General features: G+C 41.4%; 1 protein-coding gene across 3 annotated transcripts in view; it reads left to right on the forward strand.

The window, feature by feature from the left end:
* The window catches only part of FAM222B (family with sequence similarity 222 member B), a 297,231-nt gene that overhangs the window by 56,978 nt on the left and 212,395 nt on the right, over window positions 1–27,858 (forward strand). For all 3 annotated transcript variants that reach the window (XM_077480403.1, XM_077480401.1, XM_077480402.1), the window contains one exon: window positions 25,916–25,943. The gene's annotated coding sequence lies outside the window, so the exon portion shown is untranslated. The remainder of the gene's footprint in view (window positions 1–25,915; window positions 25,944–27,858) is intronic.

The raw sequence follows: 27,858 nt of genomic DNA on the forward strand, positions 1-27,858 counted from the left end.
AGGCCCCTAAAGTATCATTAAAAAAAAACATCATGTCTTACATTTCTGTATTCTTCTGTACTTTTATTATTTCAGATTGGCTAACAATATCTCTTGATCCTGCCAGTGTTCTCTCGTGCCCATTAGCAGTGGCAATGATCTGCAGGGCATGCAGCATTTTTTTTTTCAGCACAGCGCAGTGCAAGGCAATTCACTCTAGAAAAACTCGAAGTAGTGAACTGCTATCCACCATTGCAAGGTGGCTGACAGAAGCCGGAGAGAGCAGAATTAATTCTAGACATTGGCATAAAGGAAATGGATGCAGATGGGCTTCTCTGCAACAATGCTGAGGTGTATGGGGCCTCAGTATACACAGATTTTTGAAGAATCCGTATAAAACAATTCAGAATTCAAACTTGAAGCTTATGTGTATATTTTTTGACCTTGGTTACACTTCAAAAAACGAAAGTGTGTGGACGCACACATGCTATTAACAATATACTGGGAAATGTTTCAATGCGAGATTAGAGTGCAAGAACGTATAGCATTTAATACTAAATCCGTGGGAAATTATGAAATCATTAAATTACAGGAAGTTCTTAGTAGAAATCATTTTTTTCATTCTTTGCCAGTAACATGGCATCTATTAGAGTGTTTCTACCTGTCCCTAATTTCCCTTTCTTCTGATCTTTTGTTGTAAGTTATTTTAAAAAACACAGCTGTCATTGAATGAGAAGGGCGCACATAGGACAGAATTGGTAGGGGCCACATTGTTCTATACATTGATGGTCTCTAGTGGTGGGAATAAAGTGCCACCTTGTACTAGGCATGTAGCAATGTTGTGTGTGGGTACCAAATTCTTGCACTTTGATAAGTGATGGCCAAAAAGATTGCCTAACTCGATCTCTGTTTACCAAAGGTAGATCAATAAAATATCTTTGATTGCTAGCTGCTTTGGTCTATACTTTACTGTTTGCATTGATGGAATAAGTATGTGTCACCAACATTTAATATTTTTTTTTTCTTGGTGGAGAATGTAATGGTTTATTTTTCCCCTGGATCTTTTAATGATGCTGGTAAACCTTGGGTGGTGATCTCCTTTCCAGCATGGTCATGGCTTCTACTTAGCTGAAGGCCTAGATTCTTGGGGCATCTGCAGAAGTGAATCCTTGTATTACGCCCATGCAGTATTCACTAGAGCAGTGGTCTCCAAACTGAAGCCTGGGGGCCAGATGCGGCCCTTTGCTTTCTTTTTTCTGGCCCTTAGGGCACTATTTAATCCACGGACACCAATGATGGGGCATAATTCCTCCCAATGACACCAATGATGGGGCACAATTCCTCCCAGTGACAGCAACAATGGGGCACAAATCCTCTCACTGACACCAAAGATTCGACATTGTTTACTCTCATTAATGCCGAGACATTTTCTACTTCCGATGACCACGGTCTGGCCCTTTAATGTCTCAAGGACAGTATGACAGACCCAACCAGGACAGGGTCTTTGGGAGGGAACTAGGGGCAAGCGTCTTACCCACTGATTATGGCCCATGGAGGAGACTGCGGATTTTGTCTGCTTCTTCCAATCAGAGCATGGTAAAGAACTCAGTTCAGCCTCTGATCCCATGGAGAGAGCAGATCATTCTCTAATGTTGGAAAGCAACATGGTTAACGCTGAGAGCGTGGCTTGGAGTAATTCTCTGAATAAGGACAATAAAATTTCCCTTCTCGAGTGGATGAAAAGGTGTAATGGTCAGAGGAATTATAGTGGCCCTCCTGCAGACTGGGTTGGAGAAGCTTCCCTACTTGGGACAGAAATATTTTTCAACAATCTCCCTTAAGAAATCTATGACGATAAACGTATTCTACTTTTTCAGACTGCTGGAAAATTGTATGAGCTTTGTCTCATAGACTGTTGTAGACTGGTGCCGGACAGCCTGAGATAAGTTGGGATCCCTGATTAATCAAAGAACGGTCTTGGCACCTAGGTTTGGCTAAGTGACTAGTTGTTAAGTAGTTTATGTTAATTAGAGCACTGTGAGCTATTAGGTGCTAGATGTGGATTAGCATTAGGCCCCTTTCACATGGGCTGTCTGTTTTCACTACTCCGCTTGCTCCCGGGGATCGTTCCGTTGATCCCCGCTGAGCTGGTGGATGACAATTCCATCTCTGCACTCTGTGCAGGGAGGGACCTGTCAGAGAGTCTGCTCTCCCCTATGGGGGGATTGGATGATTACAGACCGCCTGTCCGTTTTCATCCAATCTGATCTGCCAGACAGATGGAAAATAGGACATCCATCTGTCGTGATTTTTCAGGGTGAATCGGATGTCAGCGGACATGTCACTGCTGACATTCGACACTCCATATAACTATATGGAGGGCCCGCTCAGATCCGCCTGAAAAAACTGGCAGGCGGATCTGAACGGTCCGCATGTGTGAAAGGGGCCTTATGTTTATGATGGCTGTTTCTTAGGTATGTTAATTCTATTCTGTGTTTACAGTTTGTATTGTTAAGGTAATGTGATCAGGCCCTACCTAATCTTGTGTGTTTATATATTCTGTGTGAATTTTCAATAAAGTGAGTTCCAGTTTGTACTTAAGGTAGTGTCGTCTGGTTATTTTGGGTTCAATAATCAGCTATAATACCTGCTTCTTGGTTCCAGAGTGGGGGAAGCTACATTTTGACAAAGGCACCCATGCTGGGTGCTGGACGTTCCATCATAGACAGTAAACTGGCCCTTTGTTTACAAAGTTTGGAGACCCCTGCGTTAGAACAGCCTTTCTCAACCAGGGTTCCTCCAGAGGTCACTAGGGGTTCCTTGAACAATGCACAATTTTTGCCTCTTGGATAAATAACCAATGCCCCCAAATATCTTTTTAGCTATCTCTCAATTTCATTCTTCTCAGACAACCAGTGTAAGGAGCATTGTTCTGACCACCACGCTAATGTATCATGAGCTGTAGATAGAGTAATTTTTGGCAGGCGTTCCCTGAGACCTGAAACTAAAGGCCGAGAGAAGCTGCACTAGAGGTCCCATGCAGTATGCAATAGAGGGCAAAAAACATGAACCCCTTGCAGATAAACATGTGTAATTTCATGGCGTTGTGATTGCACTGCCTACCAATACAAACAGCCACTTGATTGAGAAACTGCTATTCTGTCTAAGATTTACAATATAGTGAAAAGTTATTTCAAGGTAAACTTTACAATAATAACTGAGAATTTACTGTATATTTACTAAAAATACTTTTCTAGTTTCCCTTTAAGGCACCATGCTATTTTCTTAAAGGGCACAGTGGGTTTCAAAGGACTGTCATCTGTACAGTTAAAAGGTCAGACTGATATTGAAACAATCGCTGTCAGTGCTACAGTGAAGCAAAGTCTTAGCCGAGATCTCGGAATAAAACCCTCAAACGCACACACAGGGGCCGCCATGTTTGACAAAGGATTGAAGGACACCAGGCCCTTCGTACAGTATTGATTTTTGGCTTGTGTAACTAAACCACCAAAGAATACACTTAAGGCTGTAGTTGACACCGCATTAAATCGCAGACATCGCCTTTAAATTGCTTTACTCCCCGCAGCTATTTACAAAGCTCTGTGCCCTATGCTGGCAATAGAGCATCATTATAATGGCAAAGGAGGTTGCTGATTTAGAACATGTAAGAGGGAAGAAACCTGACAAATAAGGTCCATATTAAAAATTAAGCAAAATAGCTTAGCTGTCTTCTGACACGTCAGGCTTCAGAGCTGGAAAAGGGAACAAATGTAAACTATCTAGACATACCATTTTATAATGCTACAGAGGGTAGTTAAAGGAGCAAGATGCAAATTATTTTGTGTATAATGTAAAGTCTTTAGTTCGGCCTAAAACAGCCATGTGTATTCTGTTCTGTAGAGTAATTATGTGTATTCCATCCACGTGTATGTGTATTCCATCCACGACACATAGTGAGTCCAAGTAGGCATTCTAATAATCCACAAATGGAAAAAGTATAACCACAAAAAATAAAGTGTTTCGGGGCCAAACAGTCCCCCTTTTTTCAGGCCTTTAACATCTATCAAAATATCCTCTAGAGTAGACACTCCACGACAACCTGAGTATTTTGATAAAAGTGGTAGAGATTACTATTTCATGAGTATCGGCATTACCCAGCCTTGACCCGAAATGCTTTGGCTTTTTGTGGTTGTACTTTGCCATTATTGGATTAAGGAAATGCCTGCTTGGACTCCCATCAAATGTGTTTAGCACACATTCTCTTTGAATATACATAATTCTACCTCACCTGAACCATATCTATATCAGGGCCTGCCCCTCGCCCTCTCTGGATTTCTTCAGAACAACTAACTTTTTACCCTTTAACCACCGGTCAGTGTGAATCTGTGTTTTTACTTACTACGCAATCCCAAATTAAGCTGTATATTTCAACTAGCTATTTTTAACTATATGTAGTGCATGCATGTGCAAGAAAGCCCGTTTTGTTGCATTATTATAATGAGCTGTGCATGCTGGCAACCTTGTATATTTTTACTGTATACTTGCTGTGACAAGGCTCTTATCTAAAGCCAAGGGTACTTATTTTTTTTTTATAAAAGTACTGTGAGAATACTTTGCCTCCCTACTGCTGATCACTGTCTTTTTACAGTGATCACCTGACAAAGCAGTGTTGCAAGAGCTGACTTGTCAGGATCTGTCTGCCCCTTACTACCATTGGGGAAAGTGGGCAAGCACTCCGTGCTTTCTAAAAATAAGACACTTAAGGGCCGGTTCACACTGCAGGCGATGCGAGGTGACACCGACTTGCCTCGCCGCGACCTGCCGCGACCTCAGCGGCAACTTGCAGATGACTTCTGTATAGAAGTCAATGCAAGTCGCCCCGAGGTCGCCCGAAAGTAGTACAGGAACCTTTTTTCTGAGTCAGAGCGACTCGAGTCGCTCCTCTCAGAACGGTTCCATTGTACAGAACGGGGGTGACTTGTAAGATAGCGGCGAGGCGAGTCGTGTCGCCTCGCATCGCCCGCAGTGTGAACCGGCCCTTAAGCAGAACTCTGGGCAGATGTTTGTCTTTGTACACATGGATGGTTAGCAGCTCCTGTGTGCTGAGGAGTAAAAATCCCTGTAGATTTCTGACATGTGTGGGAAAGTGCCAGTGCAGAAGCCATTGCCGTTTACCAGCGTATGGCTGTGTAAGCCATTCACTTGTTTTAGCAGCAGCATGTTTTGCTTCCTGAGCACCAGAAGGCATCGGGGATTTTATGCCTCCGCACACAGTTGCTACTAAGTGTCCGTGTGCCTGAGGCCTAAAGGGCACAATTTAATGCAGATCTGCAATCAATATTATGTTAGAATACATTGGCACTGCCGTTTGTGTTGATGTGGGGATTGGTCAGTTTGTTTTTTAACCTTCTGGTTAAACAAAAAAAAAAATGCACATGTATACCATGCTTAGAGGCTGGTCTGTCCTAGAAAAGAAGACAGAAGCATTTGGGGCAGACTGGCCTACAGGTATAGCAGGAGCATAAATGCATGTTATTGAATTGGGTTTGTTTAGAATTATGGAACGGTATTTCTAGACTGCTTGAAGTATTTATTTTTTAAAAGGTTGAGCTAACCCTTTTAAGCCTTCCATACATGGCTTGAATTTTGGAAGATTCTCGCTTAAAGTGGTTGTATATCCCCAATGCAGAAATTGTACCTATAGGTAAGCCTCATTATAGGCTTACCTATAGGTACTGTAAATATCTCCTAAACATGTGCCGTTTCAGAGATATTTACTTTGTAGTGCGCCGATGATGTCATTGGCGCATGCACTGTGGAGAAACGACCCTCCGTGCCATTTCTTCACTAGCAAGTGCTGTGACGGATGGCTCCCATGAGACTCGGAGTCACAGAGCTTAAGTCCGCTGCCTCGGAAAGGTAGAGGTGCGAAGATGGATTGCGCCACCAGATAGGACAGCGTGGGCTTCAATTGCAGGTAAGTGGCACATAATGGGCTAGTATGTGATACATACTAGCCCATTATACTTTTACTTTGCAGGGGAAAAAAGAGGATGTAAAGCCCATCAGGGTTTACTTCCTCTTTATTCAGCTGTAATTTAAACCATGGGTGGCTCTATCTGGGACCACCTGGACCAAAAAACGGTTCGTTTTTCAGTTGACTTTTGTTGATGGAGCCATGGACTGAATAAGGGCTTTAGGGCTGCTGTAGAACAGTAAGAAAAAAGCGTAGCCAAGACAGGCATACAGTCATGGCCAAAAATATTTGAACCCCTGCATTTCTGTCAGATAATGCACCACTTTGCCCAGAAAATTGTTGCAATTACAAATGTTTAGGCATTCTCAGGTTTATTTCTTTTGTTTGTGTTGGTATGACACAAAAGAGTGGAGAAACAAAAAGCCAAATCTGACACATTCCACGCAGAACACCAAAAATGGACTGGACAAAGTGATTGGCACCTTCTCAAAATTGTAAGAAATAATTGCATTCAAAGTTTGTGATGTTCCTGTAAATCTGTAACTAAACTTGCCTATATCAATTAAATATAGAAATCACTCAGGCAACCAAAGTGGTGGAAAATTGACTCAATCTTTCTGTTGTGTGTCTCTGTGCCACACGGAGAAGAGAAAGAGCAGCAAAGGATTGTCTGAGGATTTGAGAACAAAAAAAGAATGCTCTCAAGGTTACAATTCTATCTCCACAGATCTTAATGTTCCTGTGTCCACTGTGCACAACATTGTCAATAAGTTTACAGCCCATGGCACTGTAGCTAATCTCCCTAGACATGGACGAAGAAGAAATTGACCAAAGATTGCAACTAAGGATTTGTTTGAATGGTGGATAAAGAACCTTGATCATCTTCCAGACAAATTCAAGCTGACCCTAACTCCCAGGCTACAACTGTGTCAGCTCATGCTATACGTTGCAATCTGAATGAAAAGGGACGCTGTGGTAGGAGAGGACATCCCAGGAGGACCCCACTGCTGACACAGAAACGTAAAAGAATCCAGATTGGAGTTTGCCAAAACTTACTAGAGGAAACCAAAATAATTTTGAGAGAACGTGCTGTGGACAGACGAAAAAAAAAAATGTAAAGCTTTGTTAAAGCTTATCATTCTACTGTTTTCAGAAAAAGAATTGAGGCCTTTTAACAAAAGAATACAGTCCCTTCAATCAAACCTGAGGAGGCTCACTGATGTTTTGGGGGTGCTTTGCGACTTCGGGTACTGGATGACTGGATGTCTTGACCATGTATGGAAAAAATGCATGTATAATTATTAAATCTGAAGACTAAGAATTCGGTAGTGCAATGTAGTGCTCGGTGTCGGAAAGTTGGGTCTCCGTCAGGGTTTATGGGTCTTACAGCAGGACGATGACAAACCACACGTCAAAAAGCACCCAGAAATGGTTTAAGATAAAGCGCTGGAGAGTACTGGACTAGCTAGCAATAAGTCCAGTTCTGAATCGGCCTAGAGCACCTGTCGAGAGATCTCAAAACAGCAGTTGGGAAAAGGATCCCTTCCAATCTGAAAGACTTTGAGCAGTTGGTGAAAAAAGAGTGGTCCAAAATTCCAGTAGAGAGGTATTAGAAACTCATTGATGGTTACGGGAAGCAATTTGATTTCACTTATTTTTTCCAAAGGTGTGTCCAGTCCATTTTTGGAGTTTTGTGTGGAATGTGTCAGAATTGACTTTTTGTTTCTCCACTTTTGTGTCATACCAATACAAACTAAAGAAATAAACATGAGAATGACTAAACATTTGTAAATGCAAACATTTTCAGGGTGCCAATATTTTTGGTCATGACTGTACATTCTACCAAGAATATCAGGCAGGGAGACAAAGGATCATTTCATATCTTTGTAATGTGGTATACCCTATTTATGTGCGTGTGATAATGAACATTCATGGCCCAGGGAAACTCAGCATCAATTTGAATAAATTGTGTACTTTTTACAAAAATCTTATACCCCCCTGGAGTGGGGTCATTCAAGTTCCCTCTGGATATGTGCAGATTTGTTACCAGTGCCCCCAAAAAAGTGTTTTAACAGAAGGATATGGATCTCTATTTAATCCATGTGACTGTAATTTTCAAATTTCTTTAGACCCAGCCAAAAATAACTGGCACTTTTTTAAAATGTGTATCCTTAGATCTCATTCACATGCAATGTTAATTTCGTTGAAGCAATTATTTTTGTCATAATTTTCATCAGAGATGTTTTCAGTGACGAAAACTAGACGAAAATCATTTAGAATTTTCGTCAATTGACAAACACTATGATGAAAATCAAGGCCAATTTTTCGTCAGCAGATTGAAACGGTACCAAAATGTGGGGGAGAGGCTCATTTTTTATAGGAAGGGGAGAGAGGCGCCAGGTTGCCCAATAGTGCAGCAAAATGTTATTCATATAAAACATGTAAAAACAATGTTAATACTCTCACAAGTTTCAGTGTAAAATGGGCATAGAAGTAGCCTAATGTTAAGCCGTCAGTAGTGGTAATCGTTCTGACTGGAGCTGCAGGGATCTTGGAGAGGCAGTAGATGCCAGTAATAAGATCCAGAGAAAGTGTCAGAGAGCTGCTGCGGGAACCTCGGAAGAACTGTCCAAGGGAGCTGTCCAAAGCCTGGGTACTGGTTGCCAATCTGGAACCATTTCAGAGGCAAAACAACACAACCTTCATCAGTTGATGAAGGAAGAGGCCTGTTTACAGCGGCCTGCTGCGGTTTGTGCGTTTTTCATGAAAGTGTCAAAATACGGTGTGCTTTATCTTTGATGTGCTTTCAGAAAATGTACAGTCTGATAGAAGTCAATAGGAACTCTCCCCCTACAATTGGAAACAAACAGATTTTAGTATCACTTTTAATTTTAATCACTCTGTCCAAAACAAGGTTAAAATAAAAAATCTGGTAAACTCTATTGTAGCATTTAACCCTAATGCATTTGGAGAAAAAGGTTTGTGACCCATGACAGCTGTCAAAATACCCAAACAGTGGCTGCATCTATTGGATTAAGCTGCATTCTGGCTGACAGTTTTTCACCTGGCTCCTTGAATGTTTGTTAGATTTTTCTTCGATCTCCAACTGGGATGGAAGAATCTCCCCTGCTGAGTATTGCTGACTATTGTATTCTGACAGCCTCAACTGTAGCTGTCAGAATACCTGAACAACAGCTACAGCTAATTGGATGCAGTCACTATTTGCCCAACATTTTTCCTCCTGACTTCTTCCCTTTGCTGTGGTTCTGACGTGGCCACCCATGGCTCGAATTTTGGTCAAATAATCTGGAATTGGATGAAATTCATTCTGTATATGGCCTGCAATAGCTTGACCCCCACCTATGGTCTGGCAAAAAATATTCTGGGTTTCTGAGTGAAGATGGAAAAAGTTCCTTTGCAGGTTATATTAAAGACCTGACAGTTCTGTTACCTTTATTTTTTTTTTATATATTATGGGTCAAACGTCAGATTAGCATCGTAGATTTTTGGTCTTCCTGACCACTTTTAAATAAACATTAAATATATTCTTCCTCCAGAATTTCCAGCCTTGGAAACAGGGTCAGCGCCACAGTTTTATGAAAGAGGCAAAAAAAAAAAAAAAAAAAAAAAAAAAAAAAATCTAATTAGCCTTTAAACATAAAGATCTAAAATTGGCATCTCCCAGCCAGCTGGTGCATGCATGCTAATTGGATTGCTATAATTTCTAAAAGTTGCTGCAACTGGGCATCTCTAACTAGATGTGCGGAACAAGTTTATCTTCCGGTTATTAGCAAACAGCATGACTAATGCTTAGCGCCTCATGCAGACAGGCTGAATGTCAATTATTTGGAGACCTTTTGGAAAACATTAAAACGAATTTTAAGGCTGCACGGTAAGTCGAATGTACTGTATGTCTCAGAGGTCAGTGTAACTGGGGGCTAATTATGACAGTTTAATCAATATGCTGGTGCTGCACTCTACTCTTCTCTAGAGTTACCTGCCTTGACTTCTTAGAAGGTGAATATACACTGCTTGTTTTTTTTTTGTTTCTTTTTATAGTAGTAAATTCACGATGCTGGGAGCTTTTGGTTTTAATCATGTTTTATAGCATGGCTGGAAATTGGATTTAAACGGTCAGTGCAGCCAAAACTGGTATTTCTTTGTTTGAATGTCACTGCCACCTTCTTTCTCTTGTGGAACCTGGAAAAATGTTCTTACGGACATTAGAAATCAAAACGAGATTCTACACAGGTAAAATTTCTTTCAAACGTTAGCTTAGAAATTCTGAAAAAAATAGTTTGTTGGAGCATACGATAGTACCATCAGTGACTCCACAAATGTAGTCAGAAAGTGCCCAAAGATTTTATTTGGTAACCAATGGTTCGAATTTTAACATTTTTGATTTTGGGATGCATGGAAATTTTATGCTATGTTTATGCCTATGACTGTGCCTCGTACCATATACAGTGCCTTGAAAAGTATTCATTGAAATTTTCCACATTTTGTCATGTTGCTGCAACCAAGAATGGAAATGTATTTTATTGGGATTTTATGTGATAGACCAACACAAAGTGGCACATTTTTTACTAATAAATATGTGAAAAGTGTGGGGTGCATTTGTATTCAGCCCCCCTGAGTCAATACTTTGTAGAACCACCTTTCACTGTAATTACAGCTGCATGACTTTTTGGGGATGTCTCTACCAGCTTTGCACACCTAGAGTTTTCTTCTTGCCCATTTTTCTTTGCAAAATAGCGCAAGCTCTGTCAGATTGGATGGAGAGCGTCTGTGAACAGCAATTGTCAAGTCTTGCCACAGATTTTCAATTGGATTTACGTCTGGACTTTGACTGGGTCATTCTAACACATGAATATGCTTTGATCTAAACCATTTCATTGTAGCTCTGGATGTTTGTTTGGTGTCGTCGTCCTGCTGGAAGGTGAACCTCCGCCCCAGTCTTAAGTCATTTGCAGATTCTAACAGGTTTTCGTCTAAAATTGCCCTTTATTTGGAACCATCCATCTTCCCATCAACTCTGACCAGCTTCCCTGTCCCTGCTGAAGAAAAGCAACCCCACAGCATGATGATGCCACCACCATGTTTTACGGTGGGTATGGTGTGTTCAGGGTGATGTGCAGTGTTAGTTTTTCGCCACACATAGCATTTTGCTTTTAGGCCAAAAAGTTGAATTTCAGTCTTATCTGACCAGAGCACCTTCTTCCACGTGTTTGCTGTGTTCCCCACATGGCTCCCCCCAAACTGAAAAAGGGACTTCTTATGGCTTTCTTTCAACAATGATTTTCTTCTTGCCACTCTTCCTTAAAGGCCAGATTTGTGGAGTGCGCGACTAATAGTTGTCCTGTGGACAGATTCTCCCTCCTGAGCTGTGGATCTCTGCAGCTCCTCCAGAGTTACCATGGCATGGGCCTCTTGGCTGCTTCTTTGATTAATGCTCTCCTTGCCCGGCCTGTCAGTTTTTAGGTGGACGGCCATGTCTTGCTAGGTTTGCAGTTGTGCCATACCCTTTCCATTTTTGGATTATGGATTGAACAGTGCTCCATGACATGTTCAAAGCTTGGGATATTTTTTGTATAACCTAACCCTGCTTTAAACTTCTCCACATCTTTATCCCTGACCTTTCTGGAGTGTTCCTTGGTCTTCGTGATGCTGTTTGTTCACTAAGGTTCTTTAGCAATCCTCTGAGGGCTTCATAGAACAGCTGTATTTCTACTGAGATAAAATTACACACAGGTGGTCTCTCTTTAGGTGACTTCTGAAGGCAGTTGGTTCCACAAGATTTTAGTCAGTGGTATTAGAAAAAAGGGGGCTGAATACAAATGCATGCTACACTTGTCGGATATTTTTTTTTTTTTTTTTAATTTTGAAAGCCCTTTATTTTCCTTCCACTTCACAATTATGTGCCACTTTGTGTTGGTCTATCTAACAAAATCCCAATCAAATACATTTACGTTTTTGGTTGTAATATGACAAAATGTGGAAAATTTCAAGGGGTATGAATACTTTTCAAGGCACTGTGTACACCGTATATGAAATTAATGAATGTTCGTGCACAACGAAAGTAGAGATCAAATTTTGCTTGGCACAAGAGCAGTGTGTTTGTGATGATTTCCTGTAATCTCATTGTTTGCAGCGGATGTTCGGCCAGGCATTAGCTCCTGGGATATGAGTGTCCTCAATTCCAGGAGTCAATGCACCTCTGCCGCTTGTAGCATTGCTTCGCTGTTTATGCGAATGCACACGATCGGAGGGGCATGCTGGGTAGCTAGCAGCACCATATCGTGAAAGGGCATACCAGTGGGTTTCAGCTGCCCACACTGAAGACGGGACTGCTAAGTACGTTTTTAAAAATAAATAACATTTGAAAAACCTACAATAACTAATAATGCCACTTGATATATATGCTTAGGTGCAAAAAACACGGGGGAGTAAAAACGCTTGAACTCCGCTTTAAGGGATCTATGCATAAAAAAAATTGTGTGAATCATTCCCACAAGCGCCACAAATCTGCAGTGTAAATTGCCTTATGTTGTATCTTAGAATTGAAATACCTCAGTTGAGAAATACTGCATTATTGCTACTAGATGGTGCCAATGATCCTAGGAAATAAATGTATTGAATGAATTATGGTAAAGAGCCATAGAACCTTCAGCAGGTTCACACTATGTGTGGCTGCAGGGGCACAGCAGGGGGTCTGGTGCGTCCCCGTTCACTATTTAAATTCCGAATTTGGACCTGAAACAGAGCCAAAGACACAGGACCCTTCTGCTGTGCGCTCTGCTGCCACCACGGAGATGTGTGAACCAGCATCATTGAGAGCCGGTCACACTCTCCTGCAAATGGGAAACCTGCATCCAATTCGCATAGGTTTGAACCCAACATAACACAGATGTCTTGAATCTTCCACAAAATGTATTTTTATTTTTGTAATGTGTTGACCCCAATGAGTTCAGTGTTGTGTCCTGCAGTGAGGCAGGGGTCAGGGGATAAAACCACATTGAATGGTATTGGGCACGGCAATCGGACCAATATCAGAAACCGGTGTCAGGACAGGTAAGTACATTTTCTTTCTTTTTTTTTTTTTTATGCAACAGAGCCCACCTGAAGCTTTAGCTCCAGTTAGAAATGTGAAAAAAATGTGAGTGACTTAACGAGTAGTAAGTAGTGGCCTAGTGGTGCCTGCATATACATTCAGCAGTCTTTGTTTGCTTGTTGGCTCCCTTTTGCCCATTCTCATTCTCATTGACCCATTACTTAGTTAGAATACCTCACTGGTTAGTAGGAACATGCAGGAGGCAAGTTTTGGGATGAGCAGAAGGATGGGTTCCAGACTGGGCAGGTCTATATTACATTGTTGCATTAAGGTCTGCAGATAGGTCCAGCACCTTGATGTATTTTCTGTTGCTGGGCCTGAATCGCAAAACTGGCTAAAAGAAAAATAAAAGATCCTCCACACAAGCCTTTGCAACAGAGTCCTATATGTAACTCTTATTGAGGTTTCACAATGTCTTCTAATTTGGTGGTGTTCTCCATGTCCTTTTCTGTTGGATGGATTTTTACTTTTATACCTTGTATGAAGCCCTTATGATTTTAGTTTCTGTTTGAGTACTATTGTATATTTGCCTCTAGTTTGGTCACCTGTTTATTGGAGTTCTAACTGTTTGGCATGACATCTAAGCCGTGCATAAATTCTCATTGGTCCCTGTTGAAGTATGCATTTGGACATTTTAAGTACTACTAATGATGGGCTAAATCCACCAGGAGACTGTATGATGGTGCACCAACTATACAAGCCATACAAAAAGTTACACATCTAAGCCATGCTATAAGTTCTCAGTGGGCCCTGTAGAAATTTGCATGTGGACATTTGTATACTTCTAATAACAGGTAAAACCCGCCTGAGGACTGGATAATGTTGCCACCTGGAGACTGGATTATGGTGCACCAACTGTACGAACCATGTATAAGTTACACACCTAAGACATGCATTTAAGGTCTTAGTGGTCAATTTGGTTGGTGGCTGGCTGGTTAGTAGGTTTGAGCTTGAAAATCTCTTTGTATTTGTTATTTTGTTTGACATACATCGTCCTTCCGGTGCTCCTTGGTGCAAAGACCAGCTATAAGTGGCGGCGGTGGCCACTTATTTATATAAGGTCTCGATGGTTCCCATAGAAGTATGCATGTGGTCATTTATACACTACTACTAATGACAGGTTAAACCCACAGAGGACTGGATGATGGTGCACCAACTATACAAGACATACAAAAAGTTACAAATCTAAGCCATGCATATAAGTTCTCAGTGGTCCCTGTAGAAATCATCTGCATGTGGACATTTGTATACGTTTTTATATATCTAATAACAGCTCAAACCCACCTGAAGACTGGATAATGTCGCACCTATATAATATATATATATATATATATATATATATATATATTTTTTTTTTTTTTATTGTCTTGGTGGCCCCTGTTAAAGCATCTATAAGAAAAACATTTTTTTTGATAGTTCTCAAGGTGGTTTTAACCTGTGATTTTTCTCGCAACTGGAGCATTCAAGTTTTTTTTTTTTTTTTTTGTGAATAACATTACAGCATTCTGTATTTATATATGCTTTAAAGATCTTTTTTTGTGTTGTGTGCCTGTGTGTCCTTATACTTTGTGTTGTTTTCTTTAAATATATATCAGAATTTCCGTAAAAGCTCTATAAAAGTAGATATGTTTACAGGAGTTGTCTTCTCTAATTTGTGCTTTCCTAGCTGCATGTCAAGTTAATTTTGTATTTACTGCATGTTACCCATGTACTGAACAAATGGAGAATCTTTAATAAAGGTTTGTTTGTGTACTTGTAATATGGGATCTTACGATCACCTGGCAAAGATTCTTGCTGTTCTGCCCTGTTTTTATTCTAATCATTTACAAGGAAAATGCAGAAGAGCAAGACAAGTGTCTACAAAAATGTAGGCCTTGATGCTCCATTAAGTCAGATAATTCTAATAAATGCTATTGAGAAATACATAATCATCAATCCACTCCCAATAATAAAAGTTAGGATAGTGAATGTCATTACATCATCAAATTACTAGATTTGGGCTAGACAAATCCCAGGGCCATTACACCGGTTCCTAACCTTTTACAAGCCTTTTCATTTGTCAATAGAAGTATATTTTCCATGGCTCTTAGTTTTGACTGACAGGCTTCTGAATTTTAAGTGTAACTCCACATTTGTTGAGAAAACAAGACCACCTAGGTCAGGGGTCTCCAAAGTTTTCAAACAAAGGGCCAGTTTATTGTTCTTCAGGCTTGAGGAGGGCCGGATTGTGGCCAGCAGGGTAGAAAATGTCAGGCCTGGCATGAGTGAGAATAAATATGGCCTTCGGGTTAGTGGTCAAATAGGAATAGGAGTAGTGTCCCTATTAGTAAGAGGATTAGAGTATCCCATCACTGGTAATGGTGGAAGAAATAGTGCCCCATTGTTGGTGTCAGTGAGAGGAATGGTGTCTCATATAAGCAGGAGGGCCGCATCTGGCCCTCGGGCCACAGTTTGGAGATCCCTGCTCAAGGTGATCTATGCAAGCATTGTAATAAACTTTGTTGCAGATACCTACAATTCTTTCTGTTCTTGGGGAAAAACTATTGGTTTCACCAATCCTTTCTAGACTGATTCATAAATGAGTCGTATTCAGTATAACCACTTGGTAAAATCTTTTCTGATTAGTTGCAGTGCCTAGAATACGTTGGAGGAAGTAAACCCTGGTGGGTTTTTCTTGCTTTCTACTTGCCTGCAAAGTAAAGGCATAATGTGCTAGTATGCACCGCATAGCACATTATGCGACACTTACCTGCAAACAAAGCCCACATCATCCCTGCTGCAGGCTGCATCCATCTTTACCTGTCTTCCGGGGCCACGGACTCCGAAGGTGTGACTGGACAGAGACGGGTAAAATCACTCCCGTGCATGCGTGTGGGAGCCGCCGGTCACGGCACACGCTCCTCAAGAAACCTTCCGTTGGAGCGCATGCGCCAATGACTTCATCAGCACGGTTTCAAGTAAATATCTCCTAAACAGCGCACGTTTAGGCGATATTTACAGTACCTATAGGTACAACTTACACAGGGAGGTTTACAACCTCTTTAAGATAAAAAGTATGCCTTTTAGAACCATTTTAATGTGCAAATACAGCCCTGCATACAAGCATAAAGTAGTGTTCTGGCCAAATATCTCATAAGTCATCCTACCATACAGGTTTGTGAAAGGGGGCAAGCTCCTTCCAAGGTACAGTATGTGATTTAACCCCCCCCCCCCCCGTTTTTTTTTTTTTTTAAATAGAATGACTAATCTTTTCACATTCTTCCATCATGGAATATTCGAACCATTGTGTGCAAAAATGTCTTGTACTTGGAAAACTGTTTTTTATAGACTGATCTTTCTGAAAAAATGTTCAAAGGTCTGAGGTACACCTTTATAAAGACTTTAGTGATGGTCACTTGTGTAAGGATGATCGGACTGCTGAACTATGTCTGTAGCAAAGGATCCTTGTACAAACATGCACATTGACTTGAGACAAATCTTTATGATCAGGCTTATGAGGTAGCAAGGGAGAAGGTCACCAGATTATTTTAGGGGCAAAATGATTGGCTAGAACAATACATTTAGCCAGCCAAGCTCACATAGGAAGGGCATACTCGTGTAGAATAGTTTGATTGGTCAAATATTCTCTTTTTGTAGGCATTTGTAAGACAAGCCATAGACACAACACAATGGTCAGCAGACTTGTTAACAATGAGCCTATCAACAAGAAAAACATGTTTTGGAAGGTATATATGCAATGGTGCCATATAATGTAGAAGCCTTGTATTAGTGTTATACTTGCTCTATGCAGTGGATTTGCACAAAGCAGCCCAGATCCTCCTCTTCTTGGGTCCCTCTTCTGTGTTCCTGGCCTCTCCCTCCTGTTGAGTGCCCCCACAGCAAGCAGTTTGCTTTGGGCACCCGAGCCGAGTCACACGTGGACATCGCTGGACAGAGATGGGGTCAGGTCTTAGGTATTAGTAGTATTAGGGGGGCTGAGGGGGGGGATGCATTAAGATAAAAACCTTCTGACTTTATAACTCCTTTAAGTGCAATGGTTGAAAGTTGGGATTCTTTTATCAAAACTATCCTTATATTAGAAAAATGAACATTGAAATTAGCCCATTTCTTCAGAGCGCTAGCTAATGTCTATGGTTAGCCTTGGGTAAAAGGCACGGTGGAGTCTGTTATATTTTCAGCTAACAGATAAGGAAGTGGACTGGATTGCTGGCCTGTTTTTAAACCCTGCCTAATGAAGAGTTGCTAGGCAAATTGCATTTCAATCAGTTTAATCCTCTGGATGTCATGTACAGGTCTGCTCTTTGAGAGCTAAAGCAGCAGTCAAAAAAACTGACAGCAGGTCAACTTGGAATAAATATCAGCTAATAGATGGTTAGGTTACACAGCGGCCTGTTAACAATCTCTATAACATTATGCATTAGGCATGTTACAGCATATGTCCTGGATTTGATGTTCGGTATAAAATGCATATCTTTCTCATTAAAGTTTTTCCGCTTTATTCAGCAAAGCAGTTCAGTGGGTTTCACAGATGCCAAAGCATTTACCTGCATTTACCATTTCCTATATTTAGCACTATCGGATATCTCCTACAATCTCCCCCTTTTTTAAATTTCCCCTCTATGACCCCTTTTACATTGGGGTGAATGCCGCCGTTATAGCGCTGCATTTCGGCCGCTAGCGGGGCGCTTTTAACCCCCCACTAGCAGCCAAGGAAAGTGTTAAAAGAACCTGAAAAGCGCCGCTGCCGCACCACCACTAAAGATGCTGCTTGCAGGACTTTGTCCACTTCAGGACTTTTTTTCCCATCCTGCAAGTGCACCGGCCTAGTGTGAAAGCACTCAGACTTTGAGAGGAGCTTTCCAGGCACTATTTTTAGCGCTAAAACTCCTGTAAAGGGCCTCTGTGAGAAAGTAGCCTATTTTTTATAAGGCCCCTTTCACGTGGGCGGACCTTCCTTTGCCCTCTATGGAGCAGCAAATATCAACAGGCGTGCCCCGTTGACACCACCGACATCTAATCCTATTCTTTCTGCTAAAAACTGATGGCTGGGGATCGGGTGACAGTCGAAAGTGGACAGGTGGTCCGTTTCCATCCAACCACCCATAGAGGAGAAGACTGTGGGCTGTCTCCGTGTCGGCTTATGCAGAGCCGACACGGACCTGTCATCCACCTACTCAGTAGGGATCAGAGGAGAGATTGCCTGCTAAGCAGGCGGAGTCCACCGGTCTGAAAGGAGCCTTAGATGTGACCCCCACCTTTCAAATGTTTAAAAGAAGCCTGTGTTTTGAAGGTACATGGTCAAGGGTTTCTATTCTGATCCATTGTTTGCTACTCGATGAGTCACTGGCATGACCAAGTATGTGCATAGCAGGCATCCCGATAATTTACTAACTGTATTCTTGTCCAGAAAAAAATGGAAAGGTGAACTAACACCCTACACACTCCACTCCATGCTTTACCTACCTAAGTGGTAGCACTGACCAATCAGAATTGATCTATCTTGGAAATATTTCAGAGGGAAGAGGGATGATTTCAAATCCACAGACCATCGAACTGACTTGGGTGGGCACTGACAGTTCATTACGACAGCGGTAAAAACAGTGGAGAGCAAGGAGGGGGGGGGGGGGGGGGTTAGATGGCCTTTTCATTTTTTCTGAATAGGTAAATAAACCCTTTAACTCATAGTAAGAAAACAATACAAATGATTGTAGCTCCCATATTGCTTTCCTGACGAGTTCCTTGTTAGATGGATTGAAATTTTGGCTGGTTCAGCAGGTATCAGCCAAATTTCAATCGATGTGTAGCCACTCCTGCTTAGCAGGAGTTGATCTATCAACCCGCTGGCTGGTAAAAAGAAAATTTGTTTTTTCTTGTTCACAAAGAAACAAACTGCCACTGTGAAACAAAGGTAGGTTGTTTAGGAAGGTTGGGAGGAATGGCTTAGAAAAAAGGTAAACTTGTTCTTTATGTTCAGGTCTAAATAATTGACTCTCCAGGTTCCACCTTGCTTTAATCATTATAAAAACATAACCAACTCCTGTCGGCTCCAATCTATACATAGTTGTATCCAGTCGTCTCGCATCTCTTAGGGCCACATGTTACACTGATAAGGTGTTGCCAATGGCAGAAGTTCATCTGCCACTTTCCCTAATGAAAGCCACCCCTTTGTTGGCCGATGCGGCAGAGGCCTGACTTGCTAATGAGGGAGTAGCAACAGGTGAGACCTTTTGATTTAGACAGCAATAGATGGAGGGCTGCCAAAGCAGGCGGTAAATTGAGTCTTCGCAATTCTGATCGCTAATGTGACATATGCCTTAGGATACTCTTAGACATACAGTAAATCGGTGCTTATGAAATCTTTTGGGCAATTATAAATTCCATAAACTGTAACCATTTTTGCTGCCGAAAAAAAGCTGCTGCTGTTTATAATATGTACTGTATGCAGTCGTTTGCATTTCTCTGTGGAAAAACAATTAAAAATTCCAGCTGTCAAATAGATTTTTCTGTTCGTAGAAAAAGATCACATTTTTGAAAATCTTTTCCAGACAACTGTACAACTGATTTAAAGTCGCAGGTTTATTCTTCCTCATGCTGGAGTTGCTCAACCACTCCGGCTGATTTCTTGCATGTTTTTTGGAATTTCCCGGCTATGCAGATATATTGGGCTGAGGTGTGCCCAAGATATTACCACCATACCCCCTCCAACTGTCTCTTGAGCTTAGGAGATGATTTAGCTCCTACTGAGGCTATACGTACTCTCCTTACCCTATTTTACTATGCAAGAAAACTTCTAATACTATCATGGACAAAAACTGCTGTTCCAATAGTTGTGGCATGGAAAGCTTTAATACATAAGGCCCTTCCCTATACAAGGCCACATATTCTAATAGGAGGGTGCTATTGTAGAGAGATTTTTTTTTCTCCTGATGTCGTGTTGTGGGACACTTGCGGTATTAACCGAGGGCAATTGACTTATTTGTTTTAATTTTTACCTGTATTGCTTGTTATAACTGTAGTTTGCAGTCACATTTTTTTGCAAATTTTTTTTTTGTCTTTTATGTATTTTATTTTGCGTGTGTATGCAACATTTTTCAGTAAAAAGAAATCCCCCCGCCCCCCCCAAAAAAAGTTGCAGGTTACTTCAGACTACTAAAGTTGGGCTGCCATTGCGGACTTGTGTTTAAAGCTTCATATTCCATTGCTTTGTGATCCTGGCTTCACTAATTATTGAACCATTGGCTCACGACCATTAGTATATTTGGTAGAGATGCACAGAAATTTTACCGTGCTTATGGTGCATTTTGATACAAAATATTCGACTTTTATTTTTTGATATAAAAGTCGAATATAATATTATCGTATATAAAAAAATATATACAGGCTCTCCTTGTTTAACGACTTACCTGTTTAACGATCACTCAGACTTAAGCCTCATACACACGGTCGGACTTTGTACAAACTTTTCCGTGGACTTTTTTTACAAAGGGCGTGGTCCACAAGTTTGTATTGCATACACACGGTCGGACTTTTTGACAACAAACACGAACGTAGTGACGTCACAACGTACTGACGCCACTTCAAAAGAAGACGTTCAATGACTCCAGCGCCACCTTTGGTCAACTTCTGTATTGTACTCTGATCTTTTGCATTGGTTCTGAGCATGCGTGTTTGTACCTTGTACAAAAGTCCGATGCTTTTGCGTACACACGGTCGGACTTTGCTCCATCGGACTTTTGTTGCCAGAAAGTTTGTCCGTTCGCACAGCCAACAAAAGTCCAATGAAAACAGAAAAAGTTTGTCCAATGGAGCGTACACACAGTCGGATGTTGCTCCAAAACAGCTAATTTGCATGGTTGTTGTCAAAAAGTCTGACCATGTGTACGGGCCTTTACGACCAGATCTTTTTGGGCACTGTACATCATTGTATTGTAGGATTTTTGTTGTTAACCACTTCAGCCCGGACCAATTGTCAGCCTAAGGACCAGAGGTCTTTTTACAATTTCGCACTGCACTGCTTTAACTGGTAATTGCGCGGTCATGCAATGTTGTACCCAAACGAAATTTGTGTCCTTTTCTTCCCACAAATAGAGCTTTCTTTTGATAGTGTTTGATTGCCTCTGCGATATTTATTTTTTATGATATAAAAGGAAAAAGACTGAAAATTAAAAAAAAAAAAAAAAAGATATTTCTACTTTTTGTTATGAGAAAAATCGAATGAACTAAATTTTAGTCATACATTTAGGCCAAAATGTATTCAGCCACATGTCTTTAGTAAAAAAAAAAATGTCAATAAGCGTATATTTATTGGTTTGCGCAAAAGTTATAGCGTCTACAAACTAGCGTACATTTTCTGGAATTTACACAGCTTTTAATTTATTACTGCCTATCTCATTTCTTGAGGTGCTAAAATGACAGGGCAGTACAAACCCCCCCCAAATGACCCCATTTTGGAAAGTAGACACCCCAAAAAAATTGCTGAGGGGCATGTTGAGCCCATTGAATATATATATTTTTTTGTCCCAAGTGATTGAATAATGACACAAAAAAAAAAGTTTACAAAAAGTTGTCACTAAATGATATATTGCTCACACATGCCATAGTTATATGTGGAATTGCACCCCAAAATATATTCTGCTGCTTCTCCTGAGTACGGGGATACCACATATGTGGGACTTTTTGGGAGTCTAACCACGTATGGCACCCCGAAAACCAATCACTGCCTTCAGGATTTCTAAGGGTGCAAATTTTTGATTTCACTCCTCACTACCTATCACAGTTTCGAAGGCCATAAAATATCACAAACCCCCCCCAAATGACCCCATTTTGGAAAGTAGACACCCCAAGCTATTTACTGAGAGGCATGTTAAGTCCATGAAATATTTTATATTTTGCCACAAGTTGCAGGAATATTAAAATTTTATTTATTTTTTTGCACAAAGTTGTCACTAAATGATATATTGCTCACACATGCTATGGGCATAAGTGAAATTACACCCCAAAATAAATTCTGCTGCTTCTCCCGAGTACGGGGATACCACATGTGGGGGACTTTTTGGGAGCCTAGCCACGTACAGGACCCCGAAATCCAACCACTGCCTTCAGGATTTAAATATAAAACGCTACCAAAAAAACTGTTAGCAATCGCAGGGATCAGGCCTGACTCTGCGAACGCTGTAGTTATGTGTTTTGTGTTTTGTAAGTGACAGTGATCGATCGATACTGCACTTGGGTGGGCTGGGCAGAGGGGCACAACGCAGGTGCTAGCAGGTATCTGGGCTGATCCCGCTAACAATGCGTTTTTTTGGAACCCTAAACTGCTGGGGACGCTAGTATAGATCTGATCAGATATTGATCTGTTCAGATTCTATACCACTACGGGAGGTGCATGCTTTGCGCGTGGGTGTTAGCGGTACTGGCAATAACCTAGCGCTGCCTGGGGCGACGCAGACCCTGACCCTAAAACCTAATTGATATCACCCGCCGGATGATCAGGGGGTTAAACATTTATTGGGTTATAAATAATGGGTGCCCTGATGCTATAAAAAGCAAACTAACCAGAGTCACCCGTAACACTTATACGGTGATCACTGGTGAAAGGGTTAACTAGGGGCAATCAGGGGGTTAAAATCTTTATTAGGTAGTATATGGGGGTCCCTGACGCTATATAAAAACCTGACGGGGAACCTAAATAACTAACTGGCTAACCAGCGTCACCAGTGGCACTTATACGGTGATCGCTGGTGAAAGGGTTAACTAGGGGCAATCGGAGGGTTAAAACCATTATTGGGTAGTATATCGGGGTACCTAGCGCTATAAAAACCTGGCGGTGAACCTAAAAAAATAACTAGCTACCTAGCGGCATCAGTGACACTAATGCAGCGATCAGAAAAAACGATTGCTTAGTGATACTGGCAAAAGGGGGTGAAAGGGTTAACTAGGGGCAATCAGGGGGTTAAAACCGTTATTGGGTAGTATATGGGGGTACTTATCGCTATAAAAACCTGGCAGTGAGCCTAAAAAAATAACTGGCTACCTAGCGGCACCAGTGACACTAATGCAGCGATCAGAAAAACAATTGCTTAGTGACACTGGCAAAAGGGGGAGAAAGGGTTAACTCTAGGGGCAATCAGGGGGTTAAACCTTTATTGGGGGGGGGGGTAGGGGGCTACTCTGGACCTAACACTAACTGCCTTGACAGTTTTTACTGTCACAACTGACACTAAATGCAGTGATCAATAAATAAATGATCACTGCAATCAGTGACACTGTGACTGGGAGGGGGGGGGGATTTGTGTGCCTATTTTTACCTACATGTCAGTGTAGTGTTGGTGCACTTACTATTGTGTTCTCCTCGCAGTCCGGTCAAAAAGACCGCCCCGAGGAGAATGACATCACTTCCTGCCTGCCTGTGTTTACAATACACAGGCGGGAGAAGCTTCTCATTCGCTAGGAGCGATCGAGAAGGGATGGCCAGAAACCAACGGCCATCCCCTCATCCCGGATCGCTCCTGAAGCGAAACGGACCGCCGCATCCAGCGGGAGGGGGTCTGATCGGACCCCCCACCCGCTGGAAGACAAGCACGTACATGTACGTGCTTGTGCCTGTCGGTGGCATTGTGCCGACGTACATTGCCATGCGGTGGTCCTTAAGTGGTTAATATGTTTGTGTTCTGTACTTGATGCAATGCTAATGAGTTGGAGTTTTGTGTTTTGACCTTTTTTTTCCAGAATACAGTAGAATGCTTAAAATAATGATCACTTGTGACTCCTCGTTTAACGATCAATTAGTTTATCAACCTGGTCGCTGGAATGGAACTGGTCATTAAGTGAGGAGAGCCTGTATATTTAAAAAAAAACTGTAATTTTCGGTCAAGTGCATCCTGCGTATTCCGTTTTGGCAGCAAAATTTCCATTTGGTGCACCTCTGATATCAGGTGTCGCAACACTTCTTTGGAGACATGCTTGTTCCAGGCCATTTCCTCACCAAACTGTAAAGGAAAGATGGTTTTTATACAATGTTTACCACAGTAGAGATATTTGTGCTGAAACCCTGCTTGAGACCTATGTTAATGGTAGGTTCACCGAAATGCTTATGTGATAGAGTTGGAGAATCCAGTGTGCTAGAATACAATGCGGCTTCCCCTAAAGCTTTGTAGTTGCTGTAGTCCTTGTCCTCTCTAATGCTGGACATACACGCACAGAATTTCCGGCCGTTTGCAGACTAAGTGATTATTCGTAGGGGTCAAAAGTGAATTGGCCACTAACTGACAGAATAAACTTGTTTACATGATCATTGTGATGGTTGGATAACAATAAAAGCATATATAAATTATAAAAGACAGAATATTCTTATTGTTTTGATTACTATATACACTTTAGTTGAAACAGTAAAAGTTTTTGCTTTGGATCCATCATTAGCTGAGCCCACGTTCAAAATCGTCGGTAAAGTTTCTTTCAGAAAATGACCAGTTTCGGCCAAAATTCTGTGTGTGTATGGCCAGCCTGTGGTGTTGTAGGCTAGTGTGTTCACTGGTTCCATCACTTGTCCTCTCTGAGCCTCTGCAGTTTTGTCAGGATACGTTTTTCACTGAGAGATGGACTTCAGTATCATATGTAGTCAGACTGTCATAAATCTGCTCGAATGTCAATGATCAGCTCATAGTTCGGGTACTGCTTTTGTTTTGCGAGTTAAAAGAGAAGTATGGCCAAAGCTTTTTTGGCCATACTACTCTTCTGGGAAATAAGCGCACTCCTGTGACCCAGAATCGGCTGTCAGTATGCTAAAGCCCACGGTTGGCTGATGTCACAGAGCCTCTCCATGTTCTGGCAGGATCCTGACAATAATGTGGGAATCCACCCAGCTGCCATATTGACAGCGTGCTCTGTCTCTGCAAATGCTTTTTATCTTCTGTATAAATGCAGTGTTCTCTGATTGGACCAGGTAGAGCGTCATGCATTGCCCCGCCCACCACTTAACTTCATCCAATCGGAGAATGCTTGCATGGTATATGCATAGTTACATTGGTCCGATGTAACTGTATAAAGTATCCATACCTGGAATTCCTCTTTTAAAATTAAGGGTTTGTCAAGTATTTTCCTGGAACGCCTTGAGCATCGCAAACAAGGAAATGCAACAAAGGGTCCTAAATGTCCATTTATAGGGGGATTGTAAAAAATAAAATAAAAATAAAGCTGCTGTAAATACAGTGCAATAAGTGGTCAACAAAAGGTCTTCTAAAACAAAATGTCGAGTACAAGTAAGATGTACAAGTACGTGTGTAGACAAGCATAGTGCAAATAAGTCAACCCTAACAGCACCCAGGCCACAGGCATGAAGGTATGGAGATCGTGGAAAGATGCTACATGCGTTGTAATAGTAGAAGATTAGAGACCTAGGAAATATATTAATATAGATAGCAGAAAAGAACAATGGGGACATCACAGTTGTGTAGTGGTTAGCACTTTCACCGAACAGCAATAGGGTCGCTGGTTCAAATCCCAACCACAACACCATCTGACTGGAGTTTGCATGTTCTCCCTGTGCCTGCGTGGGTTTCCTCCCACACTCCAAAGACATGCTGGTAGGTTAATTAGACCCTGTCTAAAAATTGGCCAAAATATGTGTATGTGTTTGTAAGCGTGTCGGGACCCTATGGGGTAAAGGACTGCACTATACCGCAGATGGACACCGGTGGCAAAAGCGCCCTGAGGCGATTCAGTTTGCATAGGTTCTTGTAAGTTTTCAGCTGTATATTTCTATTTTCACAGCGTGGACAGTATGAATAATGATATTGTAAATGAATAAGATGTAACGAAACTGACATGCTTTTATTTATTTTTTTTATTAGATTTACATATGAAAAAGATCAACTTAATGTAAGTAATCCTATATGCTATTCTCTATATAATTTGTAATCTGCTACAGTATGTACGTGGGGCAGCGTTTTGATCCTCTTATCTCTTTGCTGAATGAATACAATAAGCTTTTTGCTGAAGTAATTGGTAGCCAAAGACCATGTGATTATAGGCTGCCACGGCTTGTTGCTGTGGAACAATGGTTTTTTCTACTTATGGCAAAAAAGATTTATTTATTTATTTATTTTTTCGACAGACTTAAAGCTTGATTAAATAATGGCATGTATAATATACATGAAGAGGTACTTTTCATTCAAACTTCGGGCTTAATTCACAAAAGAATAAAGCATGTAGAATTTTCATTAACATGTGTGGTTTGCTTTTCTTAATATCTGAAAATGGATTTTTCAAATCGCTAAAGGTATTACTGCATGGATCAGATGAATTTTACTACTTGCATATTATTTTATAAAATTGTGTATTTTTCAAAGATTATTGCACATTATCGCTCTTGAAAATACCTCTGGCTTAAGGGTGGCAAACAATGGAAGTTATTTGTGGATAAAATAAACGTTTTTTGGGATGAAAAAAAATAAGGCTTTACAGTTGAATGCAATATTTATTTATTCCACATTTTAATTAAAAAAAAAAAAATGTATTCTGCCTCCACCACTTTTTTAACGCTGTTTTCACTGCCTGTGATGTCATTTATTCACTAGCCAAACGTTCTGTTCTGGCGGCCGGGAGCAGGATTCTGCAGCATATTTTATGACATATAGGGCATGAACGGGCAGAGAGAGGCACTGCTCATCGCTAAATCAGTCAGTGATAGGTGGGGAAAGGTGCTGCTTATTACGAACGGCCCCTGTGACACAGTAGTGACGTAGGATTTGCAGGAGACCAGGTGATCACCAGTCCCGAAAGGTGTAAATTTTTGCAGAATTTTAGAAGCGATTCATCTTTAGAGAGCTGTGTTTAGCTGTGTCCGCATGCTTGAAAATGTTGGCTTTTTATGGAGGTCAGTAAAATGAAATACATCTGATGCAAACATTTTGTCACTCTCCTCCTTACATGTTTGGTCATGTTGTTAAAAAAGCTCAACTATGGCCCCTTATCAAGTACCCGGTAGCAGAGCCTAATATGAAGATGAATGCCTCTTACACCTCTGACTCAGGGCCCCTGGTAGTGTCAACAGGAGGCACAAGAGTGCAGTGTTGCCAAGTAGCAGAGCAGGTTTCCACAGCAGGCAGGAGAAGTCATCGGTGGTCCTCAGCGAAGCAAGCAAGCTAATAGGCAGCAGACTGGTACTGGCGACAGCAGGCAGTGAGGCAAGTGCTGGCAGCAGACTGTAGATCAGCAGGCACAGCAGGATTATAAGCAGGTACCAGAAGAGTAGCATAGTCAGACTAGGCCGAGTCATACAAAGGCAGAGCAGATCAGATGCCAAGGCACAGGCAGGAGCATGGTCAGAGTACAAAGCAGGTCATGAACTGATCAGAGGAAGAGAAGCAAATGGTCCAGGCAGATGCGGTGGTCAGAGGAAAAGCCGAGGTCAATGCAGGCGGAATTCAGGGAGTAGTTCGGTACGTCGGGTCAGCGACTGGAGTCAGAATACAGAATTACAGGGTATCGGGATAGACACAAGGGTGAAGACAAAGCAGCACTAATCCTGAGCACTGGCACAGTTTGAATAGCCCATTAGATGCCAACATAAGTGCACATAAGCACGCCTATGCACATAGGTATGAGCACCATTGTGCGTGCACATGTGCCCAATTCCTATGTCAACGAGAAGGAACACAAATTAGTCTGTGAAGAAGCACATACAGTGGATATAAAAAGTCTACACACCTCTGTTAAAACGCAGGTTTCTGTGATATAAAAAATGAGAGACAGATGAATAATTTCTGAACTTTTTCACCTTTTTAATGTGACC

The sequence above is a fragment of the Lithobates pipiens genome, unplaced genomic scaffold, assembly GCF_037356315.1.
Source record: "Lithobates pipiens isolate NorthernLeopardFrog02 unplaced genomic scaffold, aLitPip1_a1.2 Scaffold_16, whole genome shotgun sequence".
Lineage (NCBI taxonomy): Eukaryota > Metazoa > Chordata > Amphibia > Anura > Ranidae > Lithobates > Lithobates pipiens.